The sequence below is a fragment of the Lissotriton helveticus genome, chromosome 5_1 (genome assembly GCF_964261635.1).
Source record: "Lissotriton helveticus chromosome 5_1, aLisHel1.1, whole genome shotgun sequence".
NCBI classification, from domain to species: domain Eukaryota; kingdom Metazoa; phylum Chordata; class Amphibia; order Caudata; family Salamandridae; genus Lissotriton; species Lissotriton helveticus.
Window position 1 is genome coordinate 977,898,406 of NC_136065.1, and position 21,672 is coordinate 977,920,077.

Sequence of the window (21,672 nt, forward strand, 5' to 3'; positions counted from 1 at the left end):
TAACAAGACCCTATATGTGCTGAATTTTATCACTATGGTCACCATCATGAAGGGGGTGGTAATGGTGTGTTATTAAATAAATAAGTGAGTAGTGTGCAGATAGATAGATAGATTAGATAGATAGATAGATAGATAGATAGATAGATAGATAGATAGATAGATAGATAGATAGATAGATAGATAGATAGATAGATAGATAGATAGATAGGTGTTTGCCACATTAGTGCCGAATTAATAATATTTTGAACAACAATGGATAGAATTTTACTGTCACAGAATGTGCTACATATGTGCATGGTGTGCCACATGATTTAGATGACCTTGACATGTAACTTAGTCTTCTATGCTGACTAATAATACCAGCCTTGTCAAAGGTATATCCCAGAAGAGTAGGTTAGGACTTGACATTAAAATGATGAAATCAGTATCTCAGAAGGTACCACGAAATATGTTCCATATTTCATGGATGTATGTGAAATATGGGTTTTGTTCTGCTGCCTTTTGTGCAAGAAAAACACCCAATATATATTACCTACTGGCGGTCGCCAGTAGGTATATATAGTTAGGATTTTTTCTCTATGGGATTTTTGAAAATTCTATGTCTAATAACTTTGGCGTTTGTGGATGGAATTGGCTGAAATTTTCAGGAAAATGGAACATTTTGTTTCTGAGCAGCCCCTGAAAATTTGGGGGGGGTTTGTCAAGGGGGGGCCGAGAAAAAAGGGGGGTCCCAAAACGTGTTTTTAACATTGAGTTTTCCATAGGGCGGTTGGCCTCACTTTTAGCCCGAACGGCTGAATGGATTTCCACAAAACTTGGCAAAATTGTAGGGACTGGTAGCCCGATGTGCTTTTGCTAGGTCTCAATATATGTGCTTCAGTGGATTTTGAGAAATTAACGTTCAAAAAAAGATATATATCTGTAACAGCGGACCGGGCAGCGCTCCGGTTCGCGGACTTTTCGCGGTACGGAGCTTTGTGAAGCGAAGCTGATTGGTTCTCCGGCGTCTGTGAACATTCCAAACAGTCCGTAGCGGCCGCCATCTTGTCTCTCGGTAGGATCGAGAGACAAGAGGAGGCCAAAGCGAAGGGGCAAATGACCATAAGGGGGCATAGTAGATCCTCGCTGACCCCCTAGGTTTGATGTGGAGGTTTTAAAAGGGCCCCGCGGGGCAAAAAAAAAAAATAATAATAATAATCGAACGGCTGAATGGATTTGCACGAAACTTGGCAAAATATTAGGGACTGGTAGCCCGATGTGCCTTTGCTAGGTCTCAATATATGTGCTCCAGTGGATTTTGAGAAATTAACGTTCAAAAAAAGATATATATCTGTAACAGCGCTCCGCTTCGCGTACTTTTCGCGTTACGGAGCTTTGCGAAGCTGATTGGTTCTCCGGCGTCTGTAAACATTCCAAACAGTCCGTAGCGGCCGCCATCTTGTCTCTCGGTAGGATCGAGAGACAAGAGGAGGCCAAAGCGAAGGGGCAAATGACCATAAGGGGGCATAGTAGATCCTCCCTGACCTCCTAGGTTTGATGTGGAGGTTTTAAAAGGGCCCCGCGGGGCAAAAAAAATAATAATAATAATAATCGAACGGCTGAATGGATTTGCACGAAACTTGGCAAAATTGTAGGGACTGGTAGCTCGATGTGCCTTTGCTAGGTCTCAATATATGTGCTTCAGTGGATTTTGAGAAATTAACGTTCAAAAAAAGATATATATCTGTAACAGCGCTCCGCTTCGCGGAGATAAAATTATCTCTGTATTACCTAGCTGTTGCTAACACCAGTTAGCGACCGCTAGTAGGAGATAGCGACCATCTTGGGCCCCACTTTGCATGTCAGTGATATTTATCACTAATGACATGCAAAGTGGGCATGCCAAGATGTTAGCGACTTGAAACAGTCGCTAACATCGCTATCTCCTATTACCAACTTTTGGAGATATTCGTGCTAAGCGCAAATATCTCCAAAAGCTACCACCTGCCCTGAGCAGTTCTTAGCCATGTTATCCAATGGGAGGTGGATAACATGGCTAAGAGCATTAGCTCGGTAATGCATAAATATCGCTGAGTTTTCAGTGATATTAATGCATTGCGGTCGTTTTTTATGGCATTTGCGATAAACCTTGATAATAGCAAGGTTTATCTGCGATAATTTCTGACGATGCTTAGCGGTAAAAAATTAGTTGCTAAGCATCGTTAGGGATAAATATCGCTTAACTTTGGTAATATGCCCCAACGTCTGTTAACGTTCGATTTGAAGGAAATCAGGAAGTGTTGAAAAACATTGTCTGCGCCATCTTGCCTTTTTTCAAATGCCACACTTTTGTCGTGCACGGCAGCCATTTTAGATGACTTGACCAGACCCACTCTCTGCACGCTGTCGATCCTTACCATGGCTCCCCACCCTCGCAAGCATCTCCCCCAGGCACTGGTCACTCCCGCTCTCTGTCTTATGCATGGGTAATAAACCTCCCCCCATCTGCGCTGTTCTTCCCTGAGAATCACACCCTGTGCCCGCCCAAAACCTCCCTTTCGCCCTATTCACTACCGCACCCTCTGACACTCCTTTTCCTCTGTGTCCGATTGTCCAGGCCGGTCCTAGGCTATCAGCTAGCCCTGCAGATGTAGTTTATGGCCCCAGCTGTAAAGAATCACCCCTCTTCAAAGGAGTTATAGTAGATCAAGGCCCACACTCGATGAGATCCGTCACAGCACACGCGTTCCTACTATCTGAAAACCATCCTGTATTGTGATTGGGGAGGGGACCGAGCCTGAAGCGGAAGATTCCAGGGATGACTCTTTGTACATCAAAGTTTTTACAATTATGTGTCACATTAAAAATATATAGCACTCCAACAAAGTAGTAAGATTATAAAACTTTAATAACTTATAAATATATACAACAAAACAAATACAGTAAAAACATATAAACATTTTTAGGGAAAAACAACGAAGTAGCGGTCGGCTGTGCGAATAGTCCCAACGCAGCACAACGTCCAGATTTCTGGACGGCACCCAGGTGATGTTGCCTGGGTGCCGCACTGATTTCGGCATCCGGCGTGGGGCGTCGCGGGGGGTGGGTCATCAGTAGCAAACTGTTGTGCGAATAGTTCCAAGGCAGTAGAACGATGGCACCAAGGTGATGTCCAGTAAGTTGCCGCACTGGTTTTGGTATCCTACAATGCTGCTCCGAATAACGGCGTGGGGCGCCCCGGGGGGGGGGGGGAGGCGGCGTGAACGGGCCTCTCCAGGTGGAGTCTCGTCTGTTGTAGTGGGGCGCCCCTTTACCGTTTCAGTTGCCATTCCGTCCGCTTTTGGTCCACTGTGTCAAAAGCCGCAATTCAGCTAAGTTGCGCCCACTCTTGCGGTGCAGCGATAGGCGGCTGCCACAGGACTCTCAAAATGGCGGCAGGCTCTTTTCTTTTTGGGCCTGGTCCACTGAAATGGCCCTGGGACACCTTGGAAATCGGACGACTGTCTGCTAGGTCTTGGACCCCATTCTCGAAAGCGTCCCCTCCGCCTTGAGGATTCAACAAAAGTTTTGGGGGCCCCCGACTCCTGCAGGCTTCTGGTGGGGAGCGGCTGCCATGATTGCTCGCGGAATGACCACGACGGAGCCACGAGATGGTGGTGCTTTCATGCTGACGCCAGCTTCAGTCTGAAACATCCAGAAACAAGGTGGGGCTTTCATCGTTTGGGAAAAAAAAAAGTTTTCATCCAATGAAAAGTGTTATTTTTAGGTCATATGATCAAGCCTTCCATCATTAGGAAACCAAAAGTAAAATGAACCAATGAAAAGTTTTATAAACAAGTCACATGACCTGTTATGCGGCATAGGGTATAAAATGCGGAGAAAATACGTTGGCACGTGAGGCGGCGTCAGTAGCGGACCGATGTGCGAATAGGCCGAAGGCAACACAATGCGCCAAGATCCGGATGGCACCGAGGTGGTGTCCAGCAAGTTGCAGCACTGGTGTGGCCATCCTACAATGCTGAAAGTCGGCGTGGGGCGCCCCGTTGGCCTGTGAGTTCGCGTCAGTAGCGGACCGATGTGCGAATAGGCCGAAGGCAGCACAACGCGCCAAGATCCGGATGGCACCGAGGTGGTGTCTAGTAAGTTGCCGCACTGGTGTGGCCATCCTACAATGTTGAAAGTCGGCGTGGGGTGCCCCGTTTTGGCACGTGAGGCGGCGTCAGTAGCGGACCGATGTGCGAATAGGCCGAAGGCAACACAACGCGCCAAGATCCGGATGGCACCGAGGTGGTGTCCAGCAAGTTGCAGCACTGGTGTGGCCATCCTACAATGCTGAAAGTCGGCGTGGGGCGCCCCGTTGGCCTGTGAGTTCGCGTCAGTAGCGGACCGATGTGCGAATAGGCCGAAGGCAGCACAACGCGCCAAGATCCGGATGGCACCGAGGTGGTGTCTAGTAAGTTGCCGCACTGGTGTGGCCATCCTACAATGTTGAAAGTCGGCGTGGGGCGCCCCGTTTTGGCACGTGAGGCGGCGTCAGTAGCGGACCGATGTGCGAATAGGCCGAAGGCAACACAATGCGCCAAGATCCGGATGGCACCGAGGTGGTGTCCAGCAAGTTGCAGCACTGGTGTGGCCATCCTACAATGCTGAAAGTCGGCGTGGGGCGCCCCGTTGGCCTGTGAGTTCGCGTCAGTAGCGGACCGATGTGCGAATAGGCCGAAGGCAGCACAACGCGCCAAGATCCGGATGGCACCGAGGTGGTGTCTAGTAAGTTGCCGCACTGGTGTGGCCATCCTACAATGTTGAAAGTCGGCGTGGGGCGCCCCGTTTTGGCACGTGAGGCGGCGTCAGTAGCGGACCGATGTGCGAATAGGCCGAAGGCAACACAACGCGCCAAGATCCGGATGGCACCGAGGTGGTGTCCAGCAAGTTGCAGCACTGGTGTGGCCATCCTACAATGCTGAAAGTCGGCGTGGGGCGCCCCGTTGGCCTGTGAGTTCGCGTCAGTAGCGGACCGATGTGCGAATAGGCCGAAGGCAGCACAACGCGCCAAGATCCGGATGGCACCGAGGTGGTGTCTAGTAAGTTGCCGCACTGGTGTGGCCATCCTACAATGTTGAAAGTCGGCGTGGGGCGCCCCGTTTTGGCACGTGAGGCGGCGTCAGTAGCGGACCGATGTGCGAATAGGCCGAAGGCAACACAACGCGCCAAGATCCGGATGGCACCGAGGTGGTGTCCAGCAAGTTGCAGCACTGGTGTGGCCATCCTACAATGCTGAAAGTCGGCGTGGGGCGCCCCGTTGGCCTGTGAGTTCGCGTCAGTAGCGGACCGATGTGCGAATAGGCCGAAGGCAGCACAACGCGCCAAGATCCGGATGGCACCGAGGTGGTGTCTAGTAAGTTGCCGCACTGGTGTGGCCATCCTACAATGTTGAAAGTCGGCGTGGGGCGCCCCGTTGGCCTGTGAGATGGCGTCAGTAGCGGATCGATGTGCGAATGGGGCCAAAGGCAGCGCAACAATATTTTCGGAATAGAAGACACCACAAGGCGCTGAGATGCCAACATCCGGATGGCACCGAGGTGGTGTCTAGCAAGTTGTGGCACTGGTGTGGCCATCCTACAATGGTAAAAGTCGGCGTGGGGCGCCCTGTTGGCCTGTGAGATGGTGTCAGTAGCGGACCGATGTGCGAATGGGGCCAAAGGCAGCGCAACAATATTTTCTGACTAGAAGACACCACAAGGCGCTGAGATGCCAAGATCCTGATGGCACCGAGGTGATGTCTAGCAAGTTGCTGTACTGGTGTGGCCATCCTACAATGCTGAATCTCGGCGTGGGGCGCCCCATTAGCCTGTGAGATGGCGTCAGTAGCGGACCGATGTGCGAATGGGGCCAAAGGCAGCGCAACAATATTTTCTGAGTAGAAGACACCACAAGGCGCTGAGATGCCAAGATCCGGATGGCACCGAGGTGGTGTCTAGTAAGGTGCACTGGTGTGGCCATCCTACAATGCTGAAAGTCGGCGTGGGGCGCCCCGTTGGCCTGTGAGATGGCGGCAGTAGCGGACCGATGTGCGAATGGGGCCAAAGGCAGCGCAACAATATTTTTGGAATAGAAGACACCAGAAGGCGCTGAGATTCGGTTAGCACCGAGGTGGCGTCTAGCAAGCTATGCAGCTGAGTTGCGTGTGCACTTGCGGCGAATAGGTCGAAGGCAGCACAACAATGTTTTCTGAATAGAAGACACCACAAGGCGCTGAGATTCGGTTACCACCGAGGTGGTGTCTAGCAAGTTGCTGCACTGGTGTGGCCATCCTACAATACTGCTCCGAATAACGGCGTGGGGTGCCCGAAGGGGGGGGGGGGAGGCGGCGTGAACGGGCCTTCCTAGGTGGAGGCTCGTCTGCTGTAGTGGGGCGCCCCTTTACCGTTTCAGTTGCCATTCAGCTGAGTTTTGGCCGCTCTTGATGCTACAGCGACAGGCGGCTGCAACAGGACTCTCAAAATGGCGGCCTGTTCTTTGGATTTGGGCCTGGTCCACTAAAATGGCCCTGGGACACCTTAGAACTCGGACGCTCGATTTTTTTTTCCTTTCCTCTACATGCAAAAAAAGGTAAATGCCCGGTACGTTATACGCTTCATCTGCCACGATGTACTCTCCAGAGGAACCGAAAAAAATATAGTTATGGTAACTATACCATGCATCGTCATATGGAGAGGTGGCACCAATTAATTATAGTGCTGCATAAAAGAGAGATTTGGAGGAGAACCCCCGACCTGCCAGTACATTCATCAAAGAAGTGGCACTGACAGCATCAGAGGCAAGGGAAACGGTCCCAAATATTTAGAAGAACTTTGCAAAGATTAAAATGACATGTTTAGATTGTGGCAAATTAATTTCATGTGGACAGATGAGTGTTACTCTATAAATACAGCATATGAACATCATCATAGTCGATGGTTGGTAGAGACATTTTGACTATATCCTGGACCTGCCCGTCCTCGCCCAAAATGGCGCCGGAATAAATGGGACTCGTAACTCCTTGTTGTGTACTGGTTGCAGAACCTTGAAATCACGAGATACGTATGCAATTTTGAAGCACATGGCGGGCGGGGACGAGAATTGATTGAGTATTTCGACATCCCTATTGATATTAAGTTCTGATGTGTTATTGATTACTGTACTATTGAAAGTTCGAATTAACGTCACGCATGGTACTTGCCCGCAAATGTATATCTAGATAATTTTATTGTAACTGGCCCTGTCGTATTTTAATTATAAAATGTACGTCCACCGATTCCGCAACTGTTAGACACCTTAGTTCTTGCAACCTAATGGCCCGCCCGTTAAGTTCCTCTACAGTGTAAATGTCTACTCATCATATACGATTACAGTTTGCTCCGTGGCCGGCCCACGTGGTTATAGGCTCGTATTTGTATAATGAAATTTTCACAATAAAGGTTTTTAAAAGAAAACATGGTAGTAGTATATACATTGGTAAAGTTTTTAATAATAGTCACTGTTTTAGAATCATTAAAAGGCAAGTGAAATAAAGCAGACCAATCACATGAAGGGTAAAAGGTATAATACGCAGGAACGCAGTAAAGATAAATGGTCAAGGGCTGTTGTGTTTTCTACTCCTGCAACATAAAGTGATCGATAAGAATCTCATATTCAGGCGTATCGGCGACTAAGACAGCAGGTCGACCCTCTTTTGCTCAACGGCTCCGTCATGGGACGAAGAAACGCCCTTTTTCTTGAAAAAAGAATATATTTTACTTGCAGGACAGTTGTAAATTTTCCGGGAAAGTACATTAGCCTGGAACATTATAACATATATTTAGGAAAAAATAATGTTCGGAAGTAATAAAAAGCGTAATTTTTAGGTCATATGACCAAGCCTTTCATCATTAGAATAAGAAAAGTAAAATGAACCAATGAAAAGATTTATTAACAAGTCACATGACCTGTTATGCTTACGTTACGCGCTGCGCGTCGCGCCCCGGATGACTTCCGGATGCGCTAACGCGGCACGTCATATGACGCATTACGCGACAACGCAGGTCCAGAATATAGTCAAAATGGTCTCCACCAACCAGCGGTCGGAACACAACCCCTTTCAGCAGGCTAAATAGTTCTGTTAAATGACAACAGAAGGGACAGGCAACAAGAACCATCAGTCAAAGAGGGGAGGGCTAGTTCTTCTCTACCGGGTTACATTGGGTTATAGACCATATATAGTTAGGAATTAGCATTTACAAAACCTTGAAAATTCACTGAAAAAACCATAGGTTATAGACCATATATAGTTAGGAATTAGCATTTACAAAACCTTGAAAATTCACTGAAAAAACCATAGGTTATAGACCATATATCGTTAGGAATTAGCATTTAAAAAACCTTATTTTACCCACACAAAACCATTGAAATTCCATATATAGTTAGTTGCACTAACTATATATCGCGCACCCGCAATCCACTGCTGATGATGTCACATATTACATCATTCATGACATGGTCAGTGACATCACTGATGACATCACTGATGACATCTCAAATGACATCACTGATGACATCACTGATGACATCTCATTTGACATCAATGACCACATCACTGATGATATCATTCATGTGACAATACAATGCATCTCCTCACATTTTATTATAACCTCTGTTTCACCCAGTGTTAAATACAGAGTATAATTTTTGAAACCATTGACACACCAATACTAGTTACTACATACGCACTCACTGATTCCTACGTCTACACACACCTTCACTCATTCACCCATACAATCATTCATACATACAATCACTCATCTTTACAACACTATCATATGCACTCATACACCTATACAGACACTCACAGTCTGCCACTCATCCATGGAGTTACTCACTCACCTAGTCAGTCATGTAAAGAATCAATGACACTTCCATTTTCTTGTCTATACAGTTAAACATAGAGCACCTTACATTTTCAAACATATACTAACACATACTTACCTTCTTATACAATCATTGATACAAGTACACATTGATCTGCACAGAGTCACACACCTCCCAGCCAGCCACACACACACTCAGTCTCCCATACAAATACTTGGGCAATCAATCAATAACCCATATAGTTACTCATACAGCTACTGATCAACACATGCAGCAGTTTACAGAACAACAGACATAATGATGCACAAATTAAGACAGTTTAGTCACTAACCCATGCACTCAGTGAGACACATTTAATCACTCACTCATACAGTTAGTCATGCACCTACTAAATCCTTCGTCCAGACACTTATACATCCACTCATTCTTCAATATGTAAGACATATTTAAACTTTACAGAAACAAAAAATCACTGGATGTTGTTATCAGTCATGTCATCAGTGATGTCATTTGAGATGTCATCAGTGATGTCATCAGTGATGTCACTGACCATGTCATGAATGATGTAATATGTGACATCATCAGCAGTGGATTGCGGGTGCGCGATATATAGTTAGTGCAACTAACTATATATGGAATTTCAATGGTTTTGTGTGGGTAAAATAAGGTTTTTTAAATGCTAATTCCTAACGATATATGGTCTATAACCTATGGTTTTTTCAGTGAATTTTCAAGGTTTTGTAAATGCTAATTCCTAACTATATATGGTCTATAACCTATGGTTTTTTCAGTGAATATATATATATATAAGGCATAACTTATTGTCTTCTTTGTTTATGTATACATTTTCAATACAAAGGCTCAGAACATCGCTATTACAAACCAAAATTGTATTCGACAAAACTACAAAGAAAGAAGGCAGTTTGAAAAACATAAATAGGCTCTAAATGTTTGGAAGAAAACATGTTAATCTCAATGGTATTTTCCTTCCTCAACAACCCACATTTAACCGCATAACATACGGCAAGAAAAGATCACAGCCTTACCACCTCACCTATCACAGACCTGAGCCTCACAGTCTCCCTTTTCATCTAACAACATAATTATTCAGCACTACTCAACACCACATAAATGAACTCATCCACAAGCACCTTACGCACATCTCAACATCTCTCAATAATCATTGATCTTAGAGCACTAAAACTAGACCACCTCCTGACCTACCACTCCTTACTCATAACCCTTTGACTTTCAACAACAAAGTAGAAAGACACCAGTCATCAAACAAACTTCGCATCAACCAATATACAACTCAACAGAACTCAGCTCTATTTTACCACATCGCTGAAACATATTCCTACACTCAGAACTACCTCGCACAGACAATCTGACCCATACTCTCTGTCCCATAAAAACGTCATCAAATCTTTAATAAACCTTAGTAAGCTTGGTGTCACAACTGCTGGGGGCCTCCATTAAAGCTGCATGGCAGTGCAGACGCCCAGCGGCTGACAGGAGGATATTTTCCCCCGTAAGCAGCGTGACCTGTATTTTACTATATTTTATTGTTTTAACTGCCTCTTTAACGTGCCAAGACTAACCTACAATTTACACATCGCCGCTTGCCCCACCCTGCTCCACCGCAGATATTCCGACTGTGTGGAGAGAGCAGCGGTGAGGTGGCGGAGCTTAGTGGCACAACTTCCGGGGGGCCTACATTAAAGCCGCATGGCAGTGCAGATGTGCCTCTGATGCGCCGCTGGCGCGCCCGTCTGCGCCCATCCCCTGCCTCTTGTGCCTCATGTAATACTGCGTACTCTTATGCCTACTCCTCCTCTCAACTATTGAAGCTAAGGAGCCCCTGCGAAGATAGTTGTCAAAACTCCATGTGCTGATCCAATGGCGACTCCCATTTTACTCAGTGCTCTTTCAGGTTGTATTCTGCTTTGAAGATGCTGCCAAACCCAGAGTCACCTTTTACTCATAACATGTTTTTACCCAACTGTAGAATATTACCAAAACACTCCACTGCACTTAACATATTTTAAGAGGACGTTCAACCAGATGTGTTATTTTTAATAGAAACCTGCCCCCCTATAATATACATGAAACTAGGAAAGGTGGAGGTATTGCCATAATTTTTAAAAACTCCTTCAAGTGTTGTGTCAAGCCTAATCTTGTCCCGGGCTGTGAAAATATTTTCTTCTCTATTCTACTCTCCGCCACCCAGACTTTCTCAGGGATTCTAATCTATCGCCGTACGGGTGCGGATAATTTCTCAAATCTCAACCTGAAATATTGCCTACTCTAGCAAGCTCTTCCCCTAATATCACTCTCCTGGGGTATTATAATTGCGATTCTCCTATTAACATGACCGGAGAATCTGGATTTCATTAAAGACACGGAGGCTGACATTATGCATTATCCTTTAATAGCAACTCACACAGCCGCACTACATCATAAAGGATAAAGTTCTAGAGTTAACAACACTGAACAAAGGATGTATCCAGGAGATGATCTGCCTCTTTTAAAAGAATCGCAGCAGGAAAGAGCTTCATAAACGGAGAGATCCAAGTAGAGCTTGAAAAACATCATGGAAGAAACTTCAGCAAGTCAAAGGCCAGTCGGTTAAACGGAATTGCCTGAAAGAAAGAGATGATTAAGAACCAAGAGCCTAGAGAGCTAAAGATCTCATCACAATTAGAAGATAACAGAAGCATAGGCATAATTCATAGATTAAAAACAATTGAAGCAATCAATAAGTTCATAAAAGACATATCAAAAGATGTAATAAGTTCATAAAAGACATATCAAAAGTTGTAAAAGGGAGGAGGGAGGGATAATGTCAGCCTCCGTGTCTTTAATGAAATCCAGATTCTCTGGTGATGTTAATAGGAGAATCGCAATTTCATTACAAGACCGGAGGCTACATTATGCATGTTCGTAGCCCCGAAGGACAACATCAGACATATGCTCGATAGGCTTGCAATAATGACGAGCAAAAGTGTTAGCATTTGACCAGTCAGCAGCTTTTAGGATATCATCCAACATATCACCTGACCAGAAGGATTTACTGGCCATAGATCCTCTGATAGAATGTGCTTGAAACTTAGAGAGGTCGATACCAGCAAGGCTCATGGTAGACTTAACCCATCTAGCTATGGAGGTGGATGAAACAGGTTTAAAAGGTTTCACAAAAGAAACTAAAAGTTGATTTGCATCATTAGGGCGTAGGAGAGACATCCTAGCGTCATACTCTTTCATACAAGCAACCACACAAAGTTTAGGGAAACTGTCAAAACAAGGATAAAAGATAAAATCTGACATGGTTTTAGTTCTTCTTAGTAATTCAAACTTGACACCAAAAATATCATAACATCTATTTGAAATATCTAAGCTTCTGATGTCAGAAACTCTCCTACAGGAGACTAAACACAAGAGAGTGGCAAGCTTGAAGGAGAGAAATTTTCTCTTAAGGGAAGAGTTATCTGGCCAAGAACAAAAAAGGTCTAAAATACATTTGGCATCCCAAAGGGTCTGATAATTAGGTCTAGGGGGTCTTCTTAGCCTTATACTCTTGAGGACTCTACAAATGATAGGATTTTTACCTACCGATTTACCGTTGATAGGGGAATGGCCCGCGGAGATTGCGGATCTAAAGCAATTAATAGAACGATAGGATAGGCCTCTGTCAAATTGTTCGACCAGAAAATTTACGATATTGAAGACAGGAGTCTCCACGGGATCCAGACTCCTTTCCAGGCACCAATGAAACCATTTTGTCCAAATGTTGTTATACCTAAGGTGTGTTCCGGGTGCCCAAGATTCTCAGAGGAGAGAGAGAGCTGTCGATGAAAGTCCAAACAACTCGTTAGATTGCCTGACACTTTCCAGGCAAGAAGGTTCAAATTCCCCTCGAGAATAAGAGGGTGATCTTCCCCGTCTGCGTTTGAGACCAGGCCTGGAGACGCTGGGATCAGAAATGGAATGTCGCATTCTAGTTCCAGGGCTGTCGGGAACCAAGCTTGGGATGGCCAAAAAGGAGTTATTAGGATCAGAAGGCATTATTCCGATCTGACTTTCTGAAGGACCCTCTGAATCATGGCGAAAGGAGGGAAGGCATAACCCAGGAAGTGAGACCATGGTTGGAGAAAGGCGTTCACAGCAAGAGCGCCCGGGTCTGGCATCCAACTGAAGTAGTTGGGAAGTTGGAAGGTAAGCCTGCTGGCAAATAAGTCCACGTCTATGGGACCCCAAAAGTGGAAGAGTGCATTGAAGACGTTCACATTGAGTTTCCAGTCTGAGAAGTCTAGAAGGAATCTTGAATTCCAATCTGCAGAAATGTTCGATTTCCCGGGAAGATATTCCGCCTTGAGGGAAATTTTGTGTTCCAGACAGAACATCCAAAGTTTCCTGGCAAGATTGGAGAGATCTGCAGATCTCGTTCCTCCAAGACGATTGATATAGGCCACTGCGGAAATGTTGTCCATTTTCAGAACAACAGACCTCCCTTGAATGGAGTGTTTGAAGCTCATAAGAGCGTATAAACCAGCTGTCAATTCCAGAAAATGTATGTGTTGAGAAGATTCCGACAGGGTCCAAACCCCACCGGTATTCTGGTCTTCCAAACTTGCACCCCAGCCGTGAAGGCTGGCATCTGATTCCAGGACAAAATCCGGGGATGAGCCGAAGATAGCTTTGCCGTTCCAGGCGTCCAAGTTCTCCAGCCACCAAAAGAGCTTTGCTCTGGCATCTGGGTCCAGAGAGACAAGATCCCCATACCATAGGCCTGAATTGAGCGCTTTTCTCTTTATTCTCTGAAGCGCGCGGTAGTTCAGAGGGCCGGGGGAAAATAGCCTGAATGGAAGAAGAAAGAAGCCCAAGAAGTCTGGCTAGTTCTCGGAGAGTTAAGGACTTTTGTTTCAAGACGGACCTGATCTCCTTCCGGATCTTGGCAATCTTCTTGGCAGGAAGAAGGAGAAGACATTTCACGGTGTGTAGGGTGAAACCAAGGAATTCTATTATTCTGCAGGGAGAGAGAATGGACTTCTCTCTGTTGATGATGAATCCTAGACTCTCTATTAAGTTCATGGAAGATTTTAGATCTCTTAGGAGGTCTGAATGGGATTGGGACATGATAAGAATATCGTCCAGGTAGATGATGAGACGGATACCCCTTTCTCTTACAATTGTAACGATACACTTCATGATCTTGGTAAAACACCAAGGGGCAGAAGAGAGGCCGAAGGGAAGACCTTGAAACTGGTAAAGACGTTCTTTCCAAGCAAATTGAAGGAAAGCTTGATGTTCCTTGTACATAGGGATGGTGAAGTAGGCATCCTTCAGGTCTAACTTGACCATCCAATCTCCTTCGAGGAGAAGATCCCTCAGAAGGTGGATACCCTCCATTTTGAAATGACGATAAACCAGAAATTTGTTGACTTCTCGAAGGTTTATTACGGGTCTCCACCCCTTGTCCTTTTTCTGAACAAGAAACAGTGTGCTTATGAATCTTGCATCAGACCAGGGAACCTCCAGTATAGCGTTCTTTTCGAGCATAGAAATAATTTCTTCCTCCACGATCTTTTCTTGATCCTCTGAAAGGACAAAGGGTTGGGGAAAAAGCGTTTGGAAGGGGACCTGTAAAAAGTCTATCTTGAAGCCCATAACGGTTTCTAGAACCCATGGGTCTTGGGTGATTGAATCCCAAACATGATAAAACTGTTTTAGTCTGCCCCCTACTATGGGAGGGAAAGAAGAAGAAGGAGTAGTACTTACTTGTAGAATTGGAGGTGATGGGAGGACCACGACCTCTTGAACCTCGGTTTCTTGGACCTCTTCCTCTCTGGGGGAAGAAGGGTTGTCTAGGGGGAAAGAAGCCTCTTCCAGTTCCTCTGAATGACGAGTAGGGTCGTTGGTTGCCTCGGCCGGAAGAGCGACCCCTTCTCCCGGCCTGACCAAAAAGGTTGGTGTTAAACACCAGTCTTAGGTTGTTTTGAGCCCTGTCGAGAGCAGTGAAGGTAGAGACATATTTACCAATCTCCTTGATTATATCCTCCTCGAAAAGAAGGCCTTTAGGGTTTTGGGAGGGTTGCTTCTCTGCCATGTCTCCTAATTTTGGGTTAATTTTGTTTAAAATGGTCCTCCTCCTTTCAACGTTTAAACTGGAATTAGCGTTGCCAAGGAGAACAACGGCCCTTTGGCTCCACCCTCGAATGAGATCAACATTCAAAGGGGTAGAGGAGAGGTGGGATTGTTCGGCCATGTCCAAGATTCAAACAAGTGGTCCTAAAACATCTAAAAGACGGTCTTAGCAGCCTTTAAGAGCTCTCTCCAGTCCTTTTCTAGGGTCTCGCCCTAACTTAAATAGGAATTTGATAAGGTCTGGATCTAGGTTTGGAGTTTGACAGACCCTGTCCTCAATAGTAGGTCTGGGGGATTCATATCTCATTGTGTTTCTAGTATTTCTATCTAAAAGGTTTCTCAACCAACGTGTGACAAACTGGGAAACATGTTCCTGTGGGAACCACTTTGAACTATTAGGGTGAGAGATGTTTAGGGGAGAGAACATCTCTTTTCCGATAGGGTTCAAAATAGTATTTTTAGAGGCCGGTTCAGGATCAGGTTGAGAATTAAAGTCATGTTGGACCTCATCTAGGTCAAAGACGAATTCGTCGGAGAGATCTTTGGAGGAGTCGTCATCAAAGGAGGAGGAAGAGGAGTCAAACCCAATATTCTTTTTTTGGTTTGCACTATTCCAAAGCGTGCCGCGAGGGACACCGTACATGTTTGTGCCGCCATGGGCAGCGATCAAGGGAGTGTCCCGAGGGACATCAGGTTCAAGTGGGGCGCAGTGGTCTCCCATCCAAACTGAGGTGCTAGGACCTCCCGTACTATGAGAGGCGCTAGGGCCTGTAGTGCTTTCACAATGTTTAGTCTTTTTGGGTCTCTTACCGTGTATAGGGGGGAGATCTTGGGAATCACACGGTCTTTTAGAGAACATGACTTCTTTGAGAGACGACATCATACAGGATTTCATCTCCTGTTGAAGGAATTTCTTAAGTGAATTGCCAATAGGCGCAGGTGAGCTTGCAGTGGCGTCATCTGAATCCATGTCAGACATGGTGTAGTAAGATCTCAGGGGGTATTAAGAGATTTGAAAAGGAAATGAAAGAATGATATTAATAAAGGTAAAGTATTAAAACTTCTCTCTTTCTCCTCTTTTTTTTTTTTTAAATTTAAGCTCAGAATCTAAAAACTACTTTTTTTTTTTTAATTTATATTATATATAGAGTAAGGGTGAGTAAGGAAAATTGGAAGAGAATTAATGTTCTTATCAGTATTTTTTGGGTAAGGAAAGTTGGCAGAGAATTAATATTCTTATCAGTTGATAAAATAAATAAAAATAAATTATCAGTATTGGGGAATTAGTATCCTTATTTAAATATCCTTGTTAATATTATTGGGCAATTGAGGTATTGTTAATAAAATAATGGTATCGGTAAATGCGCAATAGATAGAGTATCTCCGGCGGCTGAAGCAGAGCAACTGACAAAATATCAAGGAGTGCTCGAGCTCAGCCGCCAGAGAAGAGGAAAGTCGCTTCGGAAAGGAGGCACGCAACGCGGGTGTTGTCAATGCTCTTCCCTTTAATGTGGAGCGTACTTCAGAGCGACGGGGAAAAAAATGAAATAGGATCGGGGACAACGCCAAAAACACGGCGGACATCGGGAAAGTTAATGCGCGATCGCGCGCTGGGGGAAAAAGGGAAGGTCATGACTAAGGTGAGGGACAACCGTAAATTGGAAGTCCATGGGAGGGGGGGGTGGAGTGGAATCAGGAAACCAGCGCCACCCACGGGGAGGGGTTCAAGCCAATGGAAAGGCACAAGTCAGAGAATAGTAACGAATGCGAAAGGGCGCAAGGTAGTAGACAAAGCGGCTAAAAAGGCAGCGTTAAAGCGTCAAAGGACGAAGAAAGATGTATAAAAGCATAGTAAAGAATCAGATTGGCATTAAAAAGTTTTAGATTATCATAATACACGAAATATAAGCCAAAAGTGTCTAAAGTAAAGGAGAAATAAGTAATAGTGACTTATCTGCTGGTGAGCCGTTTTAAAAGAGGCAGATCATCTCCTGGATACATCCTTTGTTCAGTGTTGTTAACTCTAGAACTTTATCTTTTATGATGTAGTGCGGCTATGTGAGTTGCTATTAAAGGATAGTGCATAATGTCAGCCTCAATCTACACTTTGATGATCCAAACAATGCGGATGCCTTGAATCTTTCCCTAGACCGGGGTGCGATTCTGAATTTGAAAAGTGGAGGCAGTCATGAGCGCAGGCACCAGACTACCTCGGCCAGCCTGCCCAGCTGTTGCCAAGCACTGGGAGAACGCCGGAGGCACATTAAAGGCCCTCAAGGCACGCACAGCGCAGGACGTGCACCAGCCTGCCCGGGCCATGCCCGGCACAGCACGGGCCAAGACAGGCCCGTCTGCGCCCGTCCAAGGTTGGCTGAGGCTTGCATCAATGCTATGCAACAGCAGGAACTGATTGACGCAATCAACAACCTGACACTCACACACACCAAACTTTTAGTTCTGGGGGATTTTAATTTATGGACTAATGGGAGACTGGATACAGCCTTCTACAATATCACACAGTCCTGTGCCAATCTGGGACTGAAACAATGGGTGATCAAACCAACACATAGAGAAGGCCACATTTTAGACTTAATTTTCGCAGAGGAGGATGTTATGATCATGGGAGAAATTCTACCAGTGGGATGGTCAGTCCATCATTTAATTACTTTCAATGCCCAAACCCTGAACAACGCAAGGCCTGCAGCCAAACAAATCAGGACTTTCCTCAGCCGAGATTGGAAAGAGTTGTCAAGAAAGGGAAAAACAGGGGAGTCCCTGTTTCAGATAGAAGCCCTCTTTAACCCAGAGAGTCACATCACATAGAATTACAGCACTCTCTGTGAACACTTAACTGAGAAACTTGAGCAACTTGCACCGCTGAAAGTTATCAGAAAACGAGGCAGCCCGTCCGCACCATGGTACACTGAGGGCCTGAGAAATCTTAAGATCTCCTGTAAAATGGCTGAAAGACAATGGAGGGGGACTACACGGAAAAAGATAGAATAAACTGGAGACTCTCAATAATAAAATACAAAAAGGAAATAGCGACTGCCAAAGCAGAACATTTTGCAGCCATCATACTGAAAAGCGCCAATAAATCAAGAGACATCTTTAAAATAGTGAGAGAAATGACGCATCCTGCTTGCACTAGCTGTAGCATCAAACCCTCGCAGGAGCTGTGTGATGGACTGGCTTCCTTTTTCCAGGATAAAATAAATAAAATGGTGAAGAGTTTGGAAGACCCACCTCCGCTCATATCATTACATCAGAGCACAGGGACAAAAAGTGAGGGTGAAGATGGAATGGCAGAGTATCCACCCCCCAGGGCCTCCCTGGACAATTTTGCAATTCCTTCTGAGAAAGAGTTTGCTCAAATGGCCCTTAGCATCTCCTCAGGATCACTGTTGGATCCTCTGCCCCACAAAATTGTGAAGGAATTTGGGGCCGAATTCTTTCCTATTCTTCGACAGCTATGTGGTCAATCCCTTAGTACAGGCACTGTACCGGTTAAATGGAAGCAGGCTGTTATTACACCACTTCTGAAGAAACCATACCTTTACCTTGGTTGCTACAAAAACTATTGACCAATTTTGCTCTTGCCCTATCCGATTAAGATCACGGAATGCCTGGTCAGCAGGTCCCTGTCCCTCTTTCTGGAGACAAGTAACATTCTACAGGAGGAACAGTTTGGGTTTAGACCAGCCCATGCGACTGAGTCAGCACTTGTGATGGTATTGGACAACCTACAAATGAGGGCGGACATGGGCGAGTCAGCAATTCTAATCCTGCTGGACCTGTCCTCCACGTTCGATACGGTGAACCATGACACTCTGCTGACAAGGCTGGAGACCTTTGGAGTGAAAGGAATGGCGCTTAACTGGCTACGATCCTATTTGTCCGACAGATGGCAGTCAGTGGCACTCCCTCCATACCAATCTGAATTTGCCAAAGTTCCACATGGGGTTCCACAGGGATCATCCATCAGTCCCATCCTGTTTAATGCTTACATGCAACCCCTGTTGGGTATCATTAAAGCTCATAACATCAGCGTGATTAACTACGCTGATGACACACAGCTTATGATTTCTTTTAACGGTGCTCAGGCAGACTCAATAGATAGCTTCCATGCCTGTATGCACGAAATGGCTAAATGGCTGAAGGGAAACTCGCTCAACAGCGGAAAAGCGGAGATCCTACAATGCAAGGTGGGGTGGATTGCCAGAAGCCTGCCAGCAGACTTCTGGCCTCTAGTCTCGGATGGACCACTGACACCAGTGAACACGGTGCAGAATCTGGGGGTCAGCTTTAATGAAAATTTAAATCTGGAGACCCACGTTAACAAACTGGTGGGCAGTTGCTACCTGTACAGGCAAGAACAACTGTAGTCAGGAGTACCATTCTTAGTCGCCTGGACTATTGTAATGCCTTGTTACTGGAATCACCTGGATATCTGATCACTAGGCTACAGAGTATCCAGGCGGCAGCAGCTAAGTTAGCACTCTCACAAACCCGATTTTTTTTTTTTTTTTTTAATTTGTTTTTATTGCAGAATTATAGACAAACTTCAAGGTCAAACGACCAGACATCCTCTTACAACTCGAGGCACCATATCGTGACAAAATAGTACACAGCCATTTAGCCCACATCCCGGAGGCCGGGCGGCGCACCAACCATCTCTTTCAGTTCGGTCCACATAGCGGCCAAAAGGACATCCGGTCAACAGCACGATCATGTATCTGCTTTTTCATTACCTAACAAACTCCCCCCCCAGCGCTGATACTTCCCACATTTTCCTTTATGCTATGTCCGGGCCCCCAGTATCCACCCCGGCAGGTCCACCTTAGTACTCTACTAGAGTAGTCGTCCGATCGCGTCTAATACCAATCATTCCTTATCGACCCCTACGTGTCTCCCTACCACCGACTGCTGGTGAACTGGTGGGTTCCCCTGTCTCGGAAGCCCCCTACTGTGTGTCAGCAGTGTCCCAGTATCTATCCCCCCCCGAACCCCCCCCCTGCCGCCATAGATGTGGGTGGTATCTGTGGGTCCCAAAAATGGTGTCAATATGCCCATCGGGGTCAAGCTGTGGTCTTCCTAGCCTCATGGAACCTCCCCGTCCAGGCTCCCCTCCTCTTCCTCCCTGGTCAAGTAGTCATTCAGGGCCTGCACAATCATCTCCCACGCTCTTGCAAGCTCTAAGCTCTTCTCATTACCGGTCCGCGTAGCCTGCCGCATTCTGATCACACTCTCACACTGGGACCTTTTACGCAGCTCATTCGACCATCTCCGGACAGACGGGCCCTCCCTGGATTTCCAGTGCCAGGTAATCTCCCTCTGCGCCAGAATAAGTCCTAAGTCGATAAACTTGCTCGTGTTTTTGGTCTTCGCCGTGTGTGGGAACCACAGCAATATACATGCGGCCATGTCAAAGTCCACCTCCCTGTCCGTGACAGCATTCAAAAGCTCCCCCACCTCTGCCCAGTACGTCCCCAACCGTGGGCAACCCCACAGCATATGGTCTAACTCAACTGCAGGTACCAAGCATCTCGGACACGCTGCATCCTGTACCTGAAAGTGCCGTCTGATTTTCCCTGGCGTCAGGTATGCTCTATGTAATATGAAGAAATGGACCTGTTGGAAGCGAGCGTTCCTACAACCCTTCCATGTTCTCTTCCAAATGTGGCCCCACTCCGGGTCCGGTATGGGCTTACCTATGCTGTCCTCCCATTTCCCCTTCAGCTCGGCCAACGGTGCCAGGCCCTCGTTCAGCATTCTCGAATGAAGACAGGTCACCGCCTTTACCGTACCCGCAGCCATCACAACGTACTGGCAGGCCATAGTTGTTTCTGGTTCGCCCAGTCCCCCCTGCCAGTGTTTTTGTATTGCCGTAGTCACAGCGGCATGCAAGAGGTAGCTCCCATCCGCAAGCCCAAATTGGTCCTGCAACACCCGATAGGGTACTAGCACCCCGTCCGCATAAAGATCTCCCACCATCTGCAATCCCAGGTCCTCCCATTCCGCCAACGGAGACCAATCACCTCCATGAGGCAGTGCCGTCAGCATTCCCAGGGGGATCTCTGAAGCATATGGGCGAGCAGAACCCGCTCTCTTCAGGCTCCTAAGCCAGCACGACCTGAGGGTTTTCTCTTCAATCGTGAGATCGCCCAATCTCAGCTTTTGCTGCAGTACAATGTAGGACAGGATGTGCCGCTGAATCCCCTTCCCTTGCCCCTGGTTGGGGCCCCTGAACTCTCTCGCGACGTTCTGCATCAAGATCTGGAGCTGGGCCGCTAGGTAGTACAATTCAAAATCGGGGACCGCCATCTCCCCCTCAAGCTTGGGCCTATGCAAAGTATGCAACGCCACTCTGCGTCTTCCGTGGCCCCACAGGAAGGCAACTACCATCGAACGCAGCTCTCTAAAGATCCCCAGAGGGATCCATACCGGCAAGGTGCGGAAATAATAAAGCAACCGCGGCAGTGCCACCATTTTCAGCAGCGCTACCCTGCCCTGCACCGACAAGGGGAGAGAGGCCCAAAAAGTCATGCAGCCCCGCAGCCCCCGTATGCAACGGCCTACGTTACCCTCCAACAGGTCAGCAGCCTCATGATAAACCCGGACCCCCAGGTAGGTGAAGCAGGAGCCCTCCCAGACCACATCCATTGT

At 46.5% G+C, this 21,672-nt stretch overlaps 1 protein-coding gene and 1 long non-coding RNA gene across 2 annotated transcripts in view; one reads left to right on the forward strand and one right to left on the reverse strand.

Moving 5' to 3' along the window:
• The window catches only part of TCERG1L (transcription elongation regulator 1 like), a 1,322,664-nt gene that overhangs the window by 321,201 nt on the left and 979,791 nt on the right, over positions 1-21,672 (forward strand). The window lies entirely within an intron of this gene.
• LOC144755037 (uncharacterized) overlaps positions 11,277-21,672 on the reverse strand; it is a 122,033-nt gene continuing 111,637 nt past the window's right edge. The window contains exon 2 of the long non-coding RNA XR_013594826.1: positions 11,277-11,504. This is a non-coding gene — a long non-coding RNA (uncharacterized LOC144755037). The remainder of the gene's footprint in view (positions 11,505-21,672) is intronic.